Here is a 13,741-nt window from a genome sequence, read left to right as displayed (position 1 = left end):
TTATCCAAAGATAAGGAAACAATCATTCAACACTGAATTTAGGTTCATTTAACCCAACATTTTAGTGCATTATACTGTACGTTGTTTTATCATGCATATATTTATTACTAGGTTTTGGAGGAGGAAGCATTACCTGACAATGTGAAGCGAGAGACAATAGCAATTTGTAATTGAACACACATGGTCTTGTAAGCTCTTTGTCTTTAGTGATTTTTTAGTAAAGAAGAGTTTATGTTCTTGTTTCATTCTCATCTTATCTCTGTGAGTACCTGCTGACTGTCTGATGTGGGTAAGATGTGTCCTATAAGGGATGTGAATCATGTGACCCAAACATCTCTCCTCTGGCTCACTGTCACTTCACATTGACTCCAGTCGCTCGTGTCGTGCAGATCTCGTTGTCACGATGTCACACTTCATCTCCAGTCGCCAATGACACAGTCCAAACGAACGTTTCCTTCTGAATAATGCTGCTGGTCTTTCTCCTGTGTCAATGTGTTCTGATCGTAAACCTTTAGCCGGAAGAAAACTTTAATTATACTGAGACACGCTACGCTGAATAACATCATGCTCCTCTTCTGTATCTTTGACTTGTTGTCAGGCCAGTTTCATTATATGGTGTTTTTTATAATGCACATCGTAAAGCATCTTTATGGAAATGTATTCTAGTATTTATTCTGTAGAATTTATTTCATTTCTTCTGCTGATCAGGGCTGGATTTAAGCAAAGGCATTCTAGGTAGGTGCCTATGTTTGTATGTCCTGGGGGGCCCAATTAAGACGTTTAAATACCATTGTTATCATTATATATGTTTTATTAATATTAATTGTTTTATTTTACTTTTATGCTAAAATATCGTAAAACTATTATAATATCTAAAAAAATTTAAATATATAGTTTAGCAGGTATACTGAAAAGATTCAAGAGTTCAACTTCAAAGTCCAATCTTGATGCAAGATTGGCCAGATTTAACTCTATTTGATATATTTATATATGGAGAGCTCAGATGCAAAACCCTCTCAGACATGTTTTTTGTATAAATGAGCAGTTTTGATCAGACTCTTAAAGCGTAACTAAAGCGTAACTTTTAGTAAGTTTTTTGACATTTGGATATAAAGTGTTTCAATACTATAATATATGGTGTAAAAACGTCTGAGTGCTGCCCTCTTCAGGTTGAACGGTGGCTACTGCAGTTTAATTTTCCTATTGGATGTTGGGTCCAAAAAATGACTCGTGACGTAAGCAGGTTCAAGATCACCACGCCCTTGTTACGATCTGACCACACACTTAGTTTGTCCCCTCTATCTCCTTGGGATCTGCCCACTTTTCTTGCATTTTTCAAATATAGCCAGTGGGTGGAGTCAGGCTCTGAGCAGGGGTTTAGTTACGCTTTAATGGATTCTGCTAACAAACCGGTATTTCTGAATGGCCTGAGGCCACAATTAAGTGGATTTGAACATTGGGTTAATATCATTATCTCATCTTTGATGGAGGTGGTGTTTAGCGGCCTTTGCATCTGAGCTCTTCATATACTATAATTGGGGGCTCAATATGTTTGTAACAACATGAAAGTGAGTACCGTTAAATAGGGAAGAATATTCATTTTCGGGTGAACTGCCCTTTAACAACTCCTGTACCATATGTTGGTAAAAGTCATATATGCCGTGTATGTAATGCATTTTAACACTGACACCTCACCAACATTTAGTTCTTCTTTTGTAACACAATTATTTAGTAGTATTGCATATGTTGACCTGATGTTTTGTTGTTTAAAAAGAAGTTTAAATGCCTTCCTCTCTTTGTTTTTTGAGAGTTCTGACATCCAGCTCTATTACACACACATACACACATATATATATATATATATATATATATATATATATATATATATATATATATATATATATATATATATATATATATATATATATATATTGTGCTAAAGATTAAATACCAGGACTTTACCCTTCAGATGGGTATAAATGCTTTTTATTAGACTTTGATAACCTTCTGTTCTTTGTGCAGATGGTCTTACGAGATCACCAATCTTTAGTCAAATTTTGCTCTCGCTTAAAGATCATCTGGATTTAGTGAAATTTAATCCCGACTCGATGACTCCTGCCGGGTTGAGATTTAATCAGAAAACAGGCCGTGTACATATTCATCTGTTCAGATGATCTTAAGCACTTCTGCTCTCAAACTGCTTTCATTTGCTTTGTTGAGGATTTGAGTCCCTGCAGTCATAAATCACAGTGCTGTGGTCTGTCCGTTACAAAGCCCTTTCTTTATTACTTATTTTCCAACGCTTTCTTTTCCTCTACAAGATTCTCTAAATTAATTAAGCAGCGATAGACTTTAAACGGTTAATTATTACACCCTAACTTTACATTTCATTAACTTTGTGTTTATGCAGCACTTTTTGCATTCGTGAAGTTGTTTTGTGGTCGTCGCGGATGACGAATGTTGTGGCTCTCGTTGTCGACTCTGGTATTTTCCGGCCGGCTGCACCAGGCTTTTCCTGCTCTGGCTGCTGTTGTTCACGGAGTCGTATCTTCAGGAAACAGGAATGAATTTGGGAGGAATGTGTAAAGGAGAGAGGAGGGGTTGCCCCCCCATCCTGGGGGAAAGCTTTAAAATAATCACCAGAAATGACCTAATAACCAGATAACACGTCAAAGCACCACTAACTCACCGATTCTAGTTCGAGTTAACTGTTGTTTTTCAATGGATAAAATAATTACTCCTTACTTGTTACTCTTTCATTGCACAGGAGATTTAAAGGAGTTATGTTTTATTTAATTGACCGTAATTTATATCACCTACAATTGCTTTGCATAAATTAAAGACGCTACTAACTTAACAACATTTTTCTGTAGCTTGACTGTAGTTCAGTTACTTTTTAAACAGTGTAGCTTTAACAGTAGTTAAATACTTTTTCCAGCAAGAAAAAAAATCTTGAACTTTCAAATATAAAATCCAGATAAAACGTATATTATGTTTTATACTCCCATAAGTGCATTTATTACACCATTTAATTCTACACCTAGTTCAGTTCGTTTATAATAATTTTATTAATAACGTTTCATGATTATAATCATAAAGAGCTGAAATAGAAGTGTTTTTATTAATGTTATTTCAAACATTTTTTGCTCTCCTTATTTCTTCTTTATTGTCTTCATTGATTTATTGTCAATTTTAAAGACTACAGTTTGAGATGTATTTGTGTATTGTGTAGTTTTACAAACTAAAACAATACTGAAATCATAATTGTATAACAATATTTTGTTTTAAACCCTAAATCCTTTTATTAAAACATTTATTTATATTATTTATAGTTTAACTACTTTTACTGATAAGTAACTTGTAGCTTATCTACAGTTTCAAAGTAGCTTCCTCAACACTGCTTAGATCATTTCGTTTTGGAAAGATGTGACAAGAGACTTTTAGGGCGCACTCACACTATCCAAACCAAACCGCGCTCGGGCGCGTTTGACCCCCAAAGCCTGGTTTGTTTGAGTGATCGCTCTATTCCACGCCGCGGCCGGGTTGCAGAGGTGGGCCGGAGCGCGGTTCACTTGGGCTGTGGTGTGAGCGCAATCGCGCCTGAGCGTGATTCAAAAGGTGAAGACGTCAGTTGCGTGACCACTCACCTTCATCTGCCTCAGTAAAACCTTTTGATGCGCGCAGCGGGGTTACATGAATGTCCAAGCTGCACACGTGACAGATCAACTAAGCAATAGGATGACATGTGAGAGGGCTGTCTGTAATCGCACACCAAACGACTCTGGGTAAAAAACACAGACTTATCATTACGGTGGGTTCCAGTGTTAAGAGAGCGCTTTACTTCCTGCTTTTTTCAAAACAAACGCATCTTAATGACGAAAGCGCGCCCGGACTCGGATCGATACAAAGTACAGTGTGAGTGCGTGCACCTGGGGGAGTAGGGAGGGGTGACAATCGCGCTGGGGCATGCTTTGGTTTGGATAATGTGAGTGCGCCCTTAATGTAATTCTGTTGAATTCTTTGGTATGTTGATAAATCTGAGCCCAGTTTGAGATCTCATCTTCAACACTTTGAGGGGATGTGTGAGATTACTGAGGTATTAGACTAAAGCAAACATTTCTATTTGCTCTGAATTAAATCTCATTTCTGTGTAAGGAGATCTCATGTGTGATTGTTCTTTCCTGTGGGCTGTAAGAACCCCTGGCGGCCATCTTGGCTCTGTGGTTGCCTGTTATTTGTTCTGGCTCTGTTGCTGAGGTATAACACAAAGTTGTGGAGTGTGTGTGTGTGTGTGTGTTTTAGCTTGTGTGGGTGTGTGAAAGTTGGCTGGGAATTTCTCAGCAGCACAGAAGAGGAACTCAACTGTCTGAACTGAAATGTTTTTGGAGAAAAATCAGTGCACACCACACACACAAACAGAGTTTTATCAGCATTTAAGCAGCTGGGATGGACGGGAAATCGAGTTTCTCCCTCTTCCTGTCATTGGGTGTGGTGTGCTGAACTCTTATCATCTGGATATGAAGCTGTTCAAGAGTTATACACACATCTGTCTTGGGAAAGCTTCTGCTATAGTGTAATGGAAAAGCTAGTCATCATAGTTTCAACATTTAAACAAATCCTCTTATAAAACAGATACACTGTATTAAAGCTTATAATCCTGGAGTCATACTGAAAACACTACCATATTATAAACACTGCTAAAGTTAAAAATAGTCAAAAAGCTCATAGTACACCAGTCAAGACTATTTGATCAGACTTACTATAGTTGAAAGTAGTAATATAATATAGGTTAATATGAGGGTGAGGTTGTGAAATACGAACAGATGCAGTGATATATAGTCTTACTATATTTAGTTAGTTACTCCTCACATTAAGAGATGAAGTGAATGATACCGAATGTGGGAGGAGTAAGTTTCTCTTTGAAACATTGCTGTGATTGTGCTTCATGAAGAATGAAGATCTTTGTGTTTGACCCCAGTATTTATTTTGCTGCGTTCTCAGATGATATCTGCCTATAATCTGTAATAAATCTCAAACGCAGATTTTTACCGCAACAAAGTAAAGCGTGTCGAGCGTCAACATGAATCTGCCTGGCAACCCAACAAAGACTTCATTGTCTCTGATACTCATGGATGCAGGCTAGCTGAAGACAAACGTCGCATGGCCCTGCAATTTTCTTATTATTGTGCAATCAAACAGAGAATCGATCAACGGTCTGTCTGTCTACGGTCGATCTTGTCCATGTTTCAGCAGGAAAACAGAGCTTCTTTCATGACACAGCGAGACTTCAGATTAGCATTGAATTTGCAATTCAGTCACATGAGGCTTAAGATAGAAAAACTCAGGCCGGTGCTGCAGATTCTGACTGATGTTCTGCTGGTTTAATCTGGTTTAAGTGTTTTATGTTTCTAGAAACCTTTTGAATTCTTCTCCACACATGTATAAAAGTAGATTTGCATTGTTATAATCTAGCAGTGCTTGTATGGTGTCATGTTAAGGTCATATCGGCTTTGCTTTATTTCTGTTTTGCTTTCATATCTTAGAAGATTAAACGGAGTGATGCTTAACTTCTTAGATGTTTAGTTTAGGGTTCATTAGGAGATATAGCTGTAAAACTGACACAAAAACATCATTAGTTAAATAGGAATGTCGATAGCAAAACATTTTTGCACAAATTTTATGAGAAATGTCATCTAAGAACAATTTGAGAGCTTTTTGAGATCTCTCCTGAAGGCTTTGCTGTGGTCTTGATTTGTTTGTTATAATGTTGATATATTGAAACAGTCTGATGTGATGTGGTTTGGACTTTGTTGAAGATGACTGAGACGGAGGAACTTTCCAGACAGGCATGTGTATCTGAAGCCCAGGCAGTAATCACTGTTGTAAACCACCGCCAGAGGCTTTCACACCAGGAATCAGAGCATTTATGGTCTCTGTGAGCGTTTGAAGAGCCCCATCATGCTGACATCAATTCTCTCTGGAATGCCCAAAACTGCCGGGCTGGAGAAGAGATTTGGTACTGGGCAGGACTGGGGTGGGATGGGATCTTCTTGACTATTTAAAAGAGATTCATCTTTAATGAAGGGTCATGGACGGACACAGGAGGTTACTGTGGTAATATAAGCAGAATAGAAGAAACTTGATTATGGTCATGATTTTCTACTTGTTTTACAAATCCTTGAGTATTAGTGGTAATCATTAACATGCTAAAAAACAACAGAAGGTTGAAAAATGAGGACAATGCCCCAATGTCCATGCAAGAATGCTTCAAATATTAAATAAGGGGTTTGAATAGAAATGTTTGTGTTACTTGATTAAACAGTTCTGAGCTTTTTTTCATAAATGCCCATGATACTTTAATCCTTTAAACCCTGACAGTGTAAACTCTTGATAAGACATTGAGACCAGTGAGCAGAGTTAAAATACGCCCAGCCCAAACTAATGACATCACTTCCTCTCATCAGATGATAAACAGGTTATGGGATGTCCTGAGGTTATAACACAGGTCCGCAGGACCTCCTCATCATGAGTTTAGTTTATCTCTCATCTGAGCTCTGATGTGTGTTGTTGTACAGTTTGTGTCCTGATCCGTGTTCAGCGATTGTAATTCAGTTTATCTGGACTCCATTGATAGATTCCTTTCACAGGACACTGATGCAGTGATACACACATAACTGTAATGCTAATCATGTTGTCTTTACTAAAGCTAGAGAAAATCTAAGTTTGGCACTGACTGAATGATGTGTGTGCCTCAAAAGCCCCATAAGGCCAAAACTATGCAGAAGTCATCTAAACTAGTGTGGGTCACATTGGAGTCGTACCAAAAACAATCTAGAGCTCAGTTTCTTACTACACATTATTTTTGTATTTGACTTTTCAATGAACTGGTCAGTTTTCAAACACATCATCTGATGGCATAATATTTAAAAGTGACTGAGAAAACAGAGCTATTACACCAGCCTCAAACAGCTGTAGATGTTTGTCTTGCATAAATAAAGGAAATTAAAATGATTAAAAGTAATTAAAATGTTTGTGTTAAATAATTGGAAAAAATCTATTGGCTTTGACAAGCACGACTTTGGGGAACTTTGTAAAGTGAAAGTTTGTTCAGCGTACTTTAAGATCACTAGAAAGCTCATTAGCGTTGTTGTTGTTGTTTACCTTCTTATTCTGAGATCAAACGTTAAACCCGCTGTCTGATCCCCGGAGTAATCGCAGGTTTGGACAAATTGGACCTAATTCTGTGTGAAAACAACATCTCCCCCCGCTTCCGGCTTTGGTGCGCTCCGCCTGACTCGAGTGGGTTTAACTTTGATAGAAGGTCTCACCGCCTCAGGTAGGAGGGGGAGATTTTTCTCCTTATTCACCAGGCAGAGGAGGAAGGTCAAGAGAAACCGCGTTCCAGCCCCCCTCTTCTCGTTCGAAACGCCACGGCCCCATCGGCCTCCCGGCTGCCCGCGGCTAATCGAATGAGAGTAGACCAGGAATAAATCATCTCTGGAGCGGCCTGATATCGAGCCGCCTCGTGAAGTGAATCGGTCCAGACAAAAATAAACATCCATCATGCCTCTCGCTGGCAGGACCACGGGCGGCCTGGGCGGCAGGAAGAGCGGACGCATCGGTGGTACGTGTTGATTTGTTTGGGCCTTTCTGTTGCAGAATGCAGTAAAATGAGCCGGAGACTTCCACGGTGAAACAGAAGATGCAGTGGCGAGTTTGCTTGAGCGGTCTGCTCTTTGTTCAGTTTGCTCCAAACATGCCTTCAGTGAAAGTTTTGTACTTTTACAGGGTATAATTTAACACTTATTCCTGGGGTTTTGGATGTTGTGGAGAGTGGTATTTGTTTATTGGGTGCAAAAAACACTTCCTTTTGATTGTCCTAAAAGTAACAAATGTTGTTAGTACGTTTGCAAATAAAGTACAAAATAATCTGAGAAATAAGAACACCACAAGTCACAGAAATATTAAAATACAGTCTTATGGCAATTTGTACGTATTTTATAGGTGGCTAATTAGTATTTATTTGTCCAACCACATTTGTAAATTTTTGTATGCTGTGCTTTCACCACTATGACGTTAGGTTTGGGGAGGGGTTTCAATATGGTTTACATATTAACCAAACAAATTAGCCAACTCATAAAATACATACAAATTGCACTGAGATCAGGTTGAATATTCTCTCTTGATGTCAAAATCTGGGTTTTCATCAAAACGTGAAGCAAATCTTTTCCAAATATGCATTATTTGTGAATTTGTTGCGTTTCCATCAAGTTGTTTGAGTGAATGACGGTGGTATTGGTAATCTAGTATCCAACAGTAAATGAAACAAGGAATGTTTAGAAGACATGACTGCATTGAATTCCGATTGGGAAAGTTATAAATGAATTAGTAGAGCAGCTTGTAATCGCTGTGCACAGAAGAAGAAATGCAGCATTTTAGATGCAGGCACGAGCAGCAAGGGCATAACGACAACGAGTCCCATATACAACAACAGCTGATACAGCTAGATGATCAGTCACGTAGGTTTAAAATTCGCTATATCACAATTGTAATAATCTCCCATTATCCGCATTTACTCTTTTTTTCTACGTCAAAAACCTCCTCAACCGAGCGTAAAAACATTTTTGTGAATTAAGAGATTTTTATAATAAATTTGGCTTTTTCATCACTCGTTTCTTATGGGATACTTTAAAATGCACATACATCATACATCAGTCTGATGAAAAGCCAGCTTATAGCAGAATTAGTGATTAAGACTTAGTAGCTTTAGGGGTCTTGATCAGAGAAACAAAAGATTAGACCTGAAAACAAGAATATACAAGGAATCAATATCTCTACATTTGTATTTAAACTAAAGAGCATTAGTAAACTTTTTAAAATGCAGATGTATTGTGACATAAGCAGTAATCCACTGGCCGGTAAACGTCATTGTCATACTCCAGACACATCTTTAGATTTGAATTCATCAGCTGTTGTCAAATGGAGATGAATCTGGAACAATTATGAAGTGTATGTGCTTCATAAACGCTGTGGACGAGTGAGGCAGTAAAGCTGTGTGTCATCTCTCTCGTTCATCAATCATCATTTATATCAGTGTGTCTATGGCATCTGCTTCTTGTTGAACACCTGAAGTCTCTGGGATTCTGCTCTATAGAGCTCTCACGTCTACTTGTGTACATTGAGTGTCACCATCTGCTTAGTGTTATTTACTCAATGACTTAAAGAGCAATGAAGCCCAAAGAGTTTTACTCCGCATTTAAAACTCACTTTCATTATGACAAAAATTATGCACTATATTTTTAAGTCAATCCAGCGTATTATTATTATATAGTGCACTGAAAAAATAATCATTGTTTTGTAATGATGTACTTTTGAATTAAAATGTATATTATATATTAATCTTTTCCTTTTGAATTAAATATTAATATGCTGTTTAAATATATGTTATCATATTGTGTTTTAAAGAAACATATAGTATTAGTCAACCAATAAGATGAGATTATTTAGATGAGTGCCTGTGCATTGTGTTTAGGGGTGCGGCCAAAGGCTTTTATAATCGAATACTTAATTGGGTAGCTTCAGGAAATAAATGGGGGAACATTGAGACATTGAGGCAAATATTATTACAGATGAATTTGTGTTTAGTATGGTTTAGACATACATATTGTAGTGGTACTTTGAATTACATATTTTTAATTTGAGGTCATTAAGATTTTAAACTGTAAGAGATTTGAACTCAGGTTTCTCTGCGTATCTGAGAGAGAAGTTAAAGCAGTGTAGATTACCCTGTTTTACTCTCTTTTTTATCACTGTGTATAGTATTAATTAGGGGTGTAACAATACATGTTAATGGATCGAGGCATCAATTACATTTATAAAGGTTCGATGTATCGATGCCACACACACAAAATATGATGTACCTTTACTTTGAAACTCTCCGCGTCCTCATTACTTGATGTAACGTCAGTTTATACATTTACACCAAAGCGCACATTTTTGTTTATTTTCGTGTGCTAGTATCAGCAAGTGAATGCGATGCAGGTTGTGACCGCTATCGGATGCAAATCATGGGTTTAGAAATATTTTGTATTTGGAAAATGGAATGGACAAAAAGATTGGCAGACAACCTTTGCCAGCAGCAGCTGAAACACTAAAGACTTTGACTGTTGCCATCATAAGATTGATTTCATCTGACCTTTTTTTCTTTATTTAAAAAAATTGTGTTTTGAAGAAATGTTTATATAAATATTTTAAATATTGCATTGCTGGGAGAGATAATCGAAACTGTATTGCAACAAACTGTCCAATTTACCCCCCTACTATTAATAGCATGAGGAAAATCTGTTTTGAATAGCTTTAGATGTTTTATTGGTCTAATTCTACAGAAATGAAGTTATGTTCTGACAGTGAGGTCTCATTCTTCTGTGTTATTTATAAACTGCAGATAATATTAATCCACATGTTGTAGTAGATGAAGAGTGACGTGCCCTTCATAGAGGTCGACGCGCTGTAGATCTTTAATAACACATTGTATAGACTCTTACAGATTTGCATCTCATTGATCATTGCTTTCATAGTTTAATCTTAATTTCATGACTGTAGGATATTTGTTTGTTTGGTAAAGATGCACATGTGTCACGCTATTGATTGCTTGACCTTCTGATTTATGAAGTAAATAGTTGTGTCACAGGTCAGCCGCTGGCTCAATATACGTGTAACATGATTCATTGTTTGCCGCGGGTCGTCTGTTTACACCCTGTTTCATAGATAAATAATGAGCTTATGAATCACACAAGATCAATGCTAAAGTTGTTTAGTGATGTCTCCAGGTTGTTAGCAGTAACTGGTAATAGATAATCTCCAGAGTTTAGTACTGTAACATTACTGTCAATCCAGTCGGCTGACTCTTTACTTTATTGCCATCTTTGTATTGACATAAAATTATTTTCTTCTAAAGTGACATACCAAGATTTTCATCAATATTTAAATCATTATACTAATTTAATACTTTTTGTCTCTATAAAAGGTAAAAACTTGCTATAATTTATTTAATGAATTTGAAGAGAAAAAGTTTTACACCCAAACCAATGAGAAAACAAACATGTGAGGTAGATTTTGCTGTTGTGTTACTGGTAAAGTTGAATATGAAACACACACACACACACACACACGCACACACACACAAACTCTTGATCCTCTGTTGAGATCAGACGCTCTGCTTTTCTCCCAAATTATTTCTGGATTATTAAAATCCTTGACCTGGTGGTCGTGTCTGATCCATGACTGCTGACTTTGATCTTCAGCTTCTCCTCTTGCTGTCAATTAAGAGCCATTAGTCTACACTACACGACACCACACGCTTTATTTCAAAGAAGCTTTGCTCATTAAAACACGTTGTCAAGATTTGACGCTTCGGTGTTGAGCAAATGTTGTAGTTTCAACAGGAAGCGTCTTGTGATTCAGTGCTTCTCTGTTTCTCTTAATGTCTTGATTCAATGCCAGATCACATCATTGTGAGACGTTTAGGGAAACCTGTGTGTCGACAAAATCATTTCCTCTGTTCCTCATAGCGAGAGTTTTATTACTTCATTTAGTGAGCAGAAGCAGTTTGGAGACATCAATGTTTTTCTTACTTTTTAAATTTATTTATCGTCTAAAATATTCACTGTAGTGCTTAAGATGTAAAATGTAGTTTACCGAGATGTTTTATTGAGGTCCAACCATCCTAACCATCTTTAGCAGTGGTGGACTAGGGCGAAGTATTGCAGTTTGTCACAATGTGCATGATATATTATAAGTATATTATGCATTTGTGGGTCTTTACTCTAAATTAAAAAATGGATGCACATTATCTTTATTTGTGGGATACATACAGTATATACAATTTTTTTTAATCTCAGTCCTTATTTCTAAGCTTTTCTTCATTATTGTGTTGAATAAACTTAACTTTGTGCTGCACGTTGTCAGAAATCATGTAAGTGATGTTGAGAAATTTTGGACTGTAAGATAGATTTTTAAAAACCCAGCATACGACACCAGAGCTCTTCTAACATATGAAATATTTAAAGCATAAATGTTGCAGTACAGTGTTGCTTTTCCTTTTGTTTCGAGTGTTTTATCTTTCTGTTAAAGACGAGCGGATCGATAGAGATCGTGAGATGAGACTCGGAGCTCGGTCCGGTCTTTCATGTAAACTCAAACACTGGAGAGATTGAAGCATGTGTTGTGGCATCAATTAAAGGAACTGTCAGCTGCGTTTACCGTCAGCATTAAATGCATTGAAGGGCTTTATTATAAATGCGTGCCATCCTCCGTTTATTCCGGCTTTTGTTGTTAGATAGGTAAACTGACAATATTTACACGCTTGAACGATGGCTGCAGCCGAACAGTGAGGCATTAAACTGAAGTAAAGTGTCCAGAGGTGACGCGTCTACTGGTTTCTGTTGACATCGTCCCGCTGGTGTTTGCTTTGGCAGGCAACTGCTTCTCTCTGCCGTCCACAGACACTGAAGTATTGATGTGCCATCAGGCCCTGTGGCTACAGTTTCTGTGTCAAAGTTAATAAGACCGCTGTCAGGATACTCCACTGCACAAGGGAATTCTGGGACTGTTCCTGTTTGCACACATTTTAAACATTATTTAAATACTATAAGGACAGGAATCTGGGGATTGTTTCAGATTTTGTAGAGCCAACAATTTCAGATTACTTATTACTGTAATGAAAAAATACATGACACTTTTTAGGATGTTTTTTGTACCGTTAATGATTTCATGATATGAACCAACACAGTGTTTTCTCCACATTGAGTCCACTGCAACAGCGGGAGCAACATGGTTATAAAGTCATGCACATCTGCTCCAAACAAAGACTAAATCACTTATATTAAACAAAGAAATTAAACAAACATTGCACTTTCAATCATCGCATTGTTTTGTGTTGTCATGTAACTCCTGCTCCTTGCGTGCTGTATGGTGTAGACCTCATGATGTTGCGATAGGGTCCTTGGCAAGTGATGTCACAGACCAAACTATTTCCCAAACAATATTTTTTATTATTGAATGTTAGATAAGTTGTTACAGTCTTAAAAATATTGAGCAATGTTAAGAAGACACATGAGATAATTGAGTCTGTAGCCATTGGAATAGAAAGGGAATTATGTGTATTAATTGTAATACGCAGTCAGGTGATTTCTTTTACATTTTGGCATTGTGTTTTAGAGTTAAGCTCCTGTACTACAGGAGTCATGAGTTTATATTGTGTACAAAACAAAGTCAACATCATATAGCAACCAGAATAAATCGAGTCTCAAGAAGTGTCGTGTTGACAGCGACAGATTCACTGATCAAAACAAATCCCACAAGCACCTCACATTTCACCTGCCAAAATATACTGTGATTCATTTGTTAAGGAAATGTAGTTGATCATGTAAAATGTGGCGTCTCCTTTTCACTTCAGGGAGCTTAAAAAGCAGCATGCTGTCAAAATGTAAGAAGTGATATCAGCGACGTGCAGAGAGATTCTGTTGTTGTGTTGGTGTAGTTTGTGACAGCAGTCTACCTGTATGAGAATATGAATTACCAAACAGCTAACAGTTATTACTTTTAAACCCAGACGAGATGTCAAAGCCTGTAGCGCCCCAAAATAAAACCACTCGCCTTATTTTCATTAAAAATTAAATCCCACACTAACCGAGAATCTCCACTGCTGGGCATAAAAGGATTTATTCGTTGAATTTCATAA

The 13,741-nt window shown here is 37.3% G+C and overlaps 1 protein-coding gene across 8 annotated transcripts in view; it reads left to right on the top strand.

Moving 5' to 3' along the window:
* ptprma (protein tyrosine phosphatase receptor type Ma) overlaps positions 1 to 13,741 on the top strand; it is a 156,587-nt gene that overhangs the window by 24,536 nt on the left and 118,310 nt on the right. The gene's annotated exons all lie outside the window — the stretch shown is intronic.

Source organism: Paramisgurnus dabryanus, chromosome 22 (assembly GCF_030506205.2).
Source record: "Paramisgurnus dabryanus chromosome 22, PD_genome_1.1, whole genome shotgun sequence".
Taxonomy (NCBI): Eukaryota; Metazoa; Chordata; class Actinopteri; order Cypriniformes; family Cobitidae; genus Paramisgurnus; species Paramisgurnus dabryanus.
Note: the sequence above shows the minus strand (reverse complement) of the source record. Positions and strands in the feature narration are given on the sequence as shown.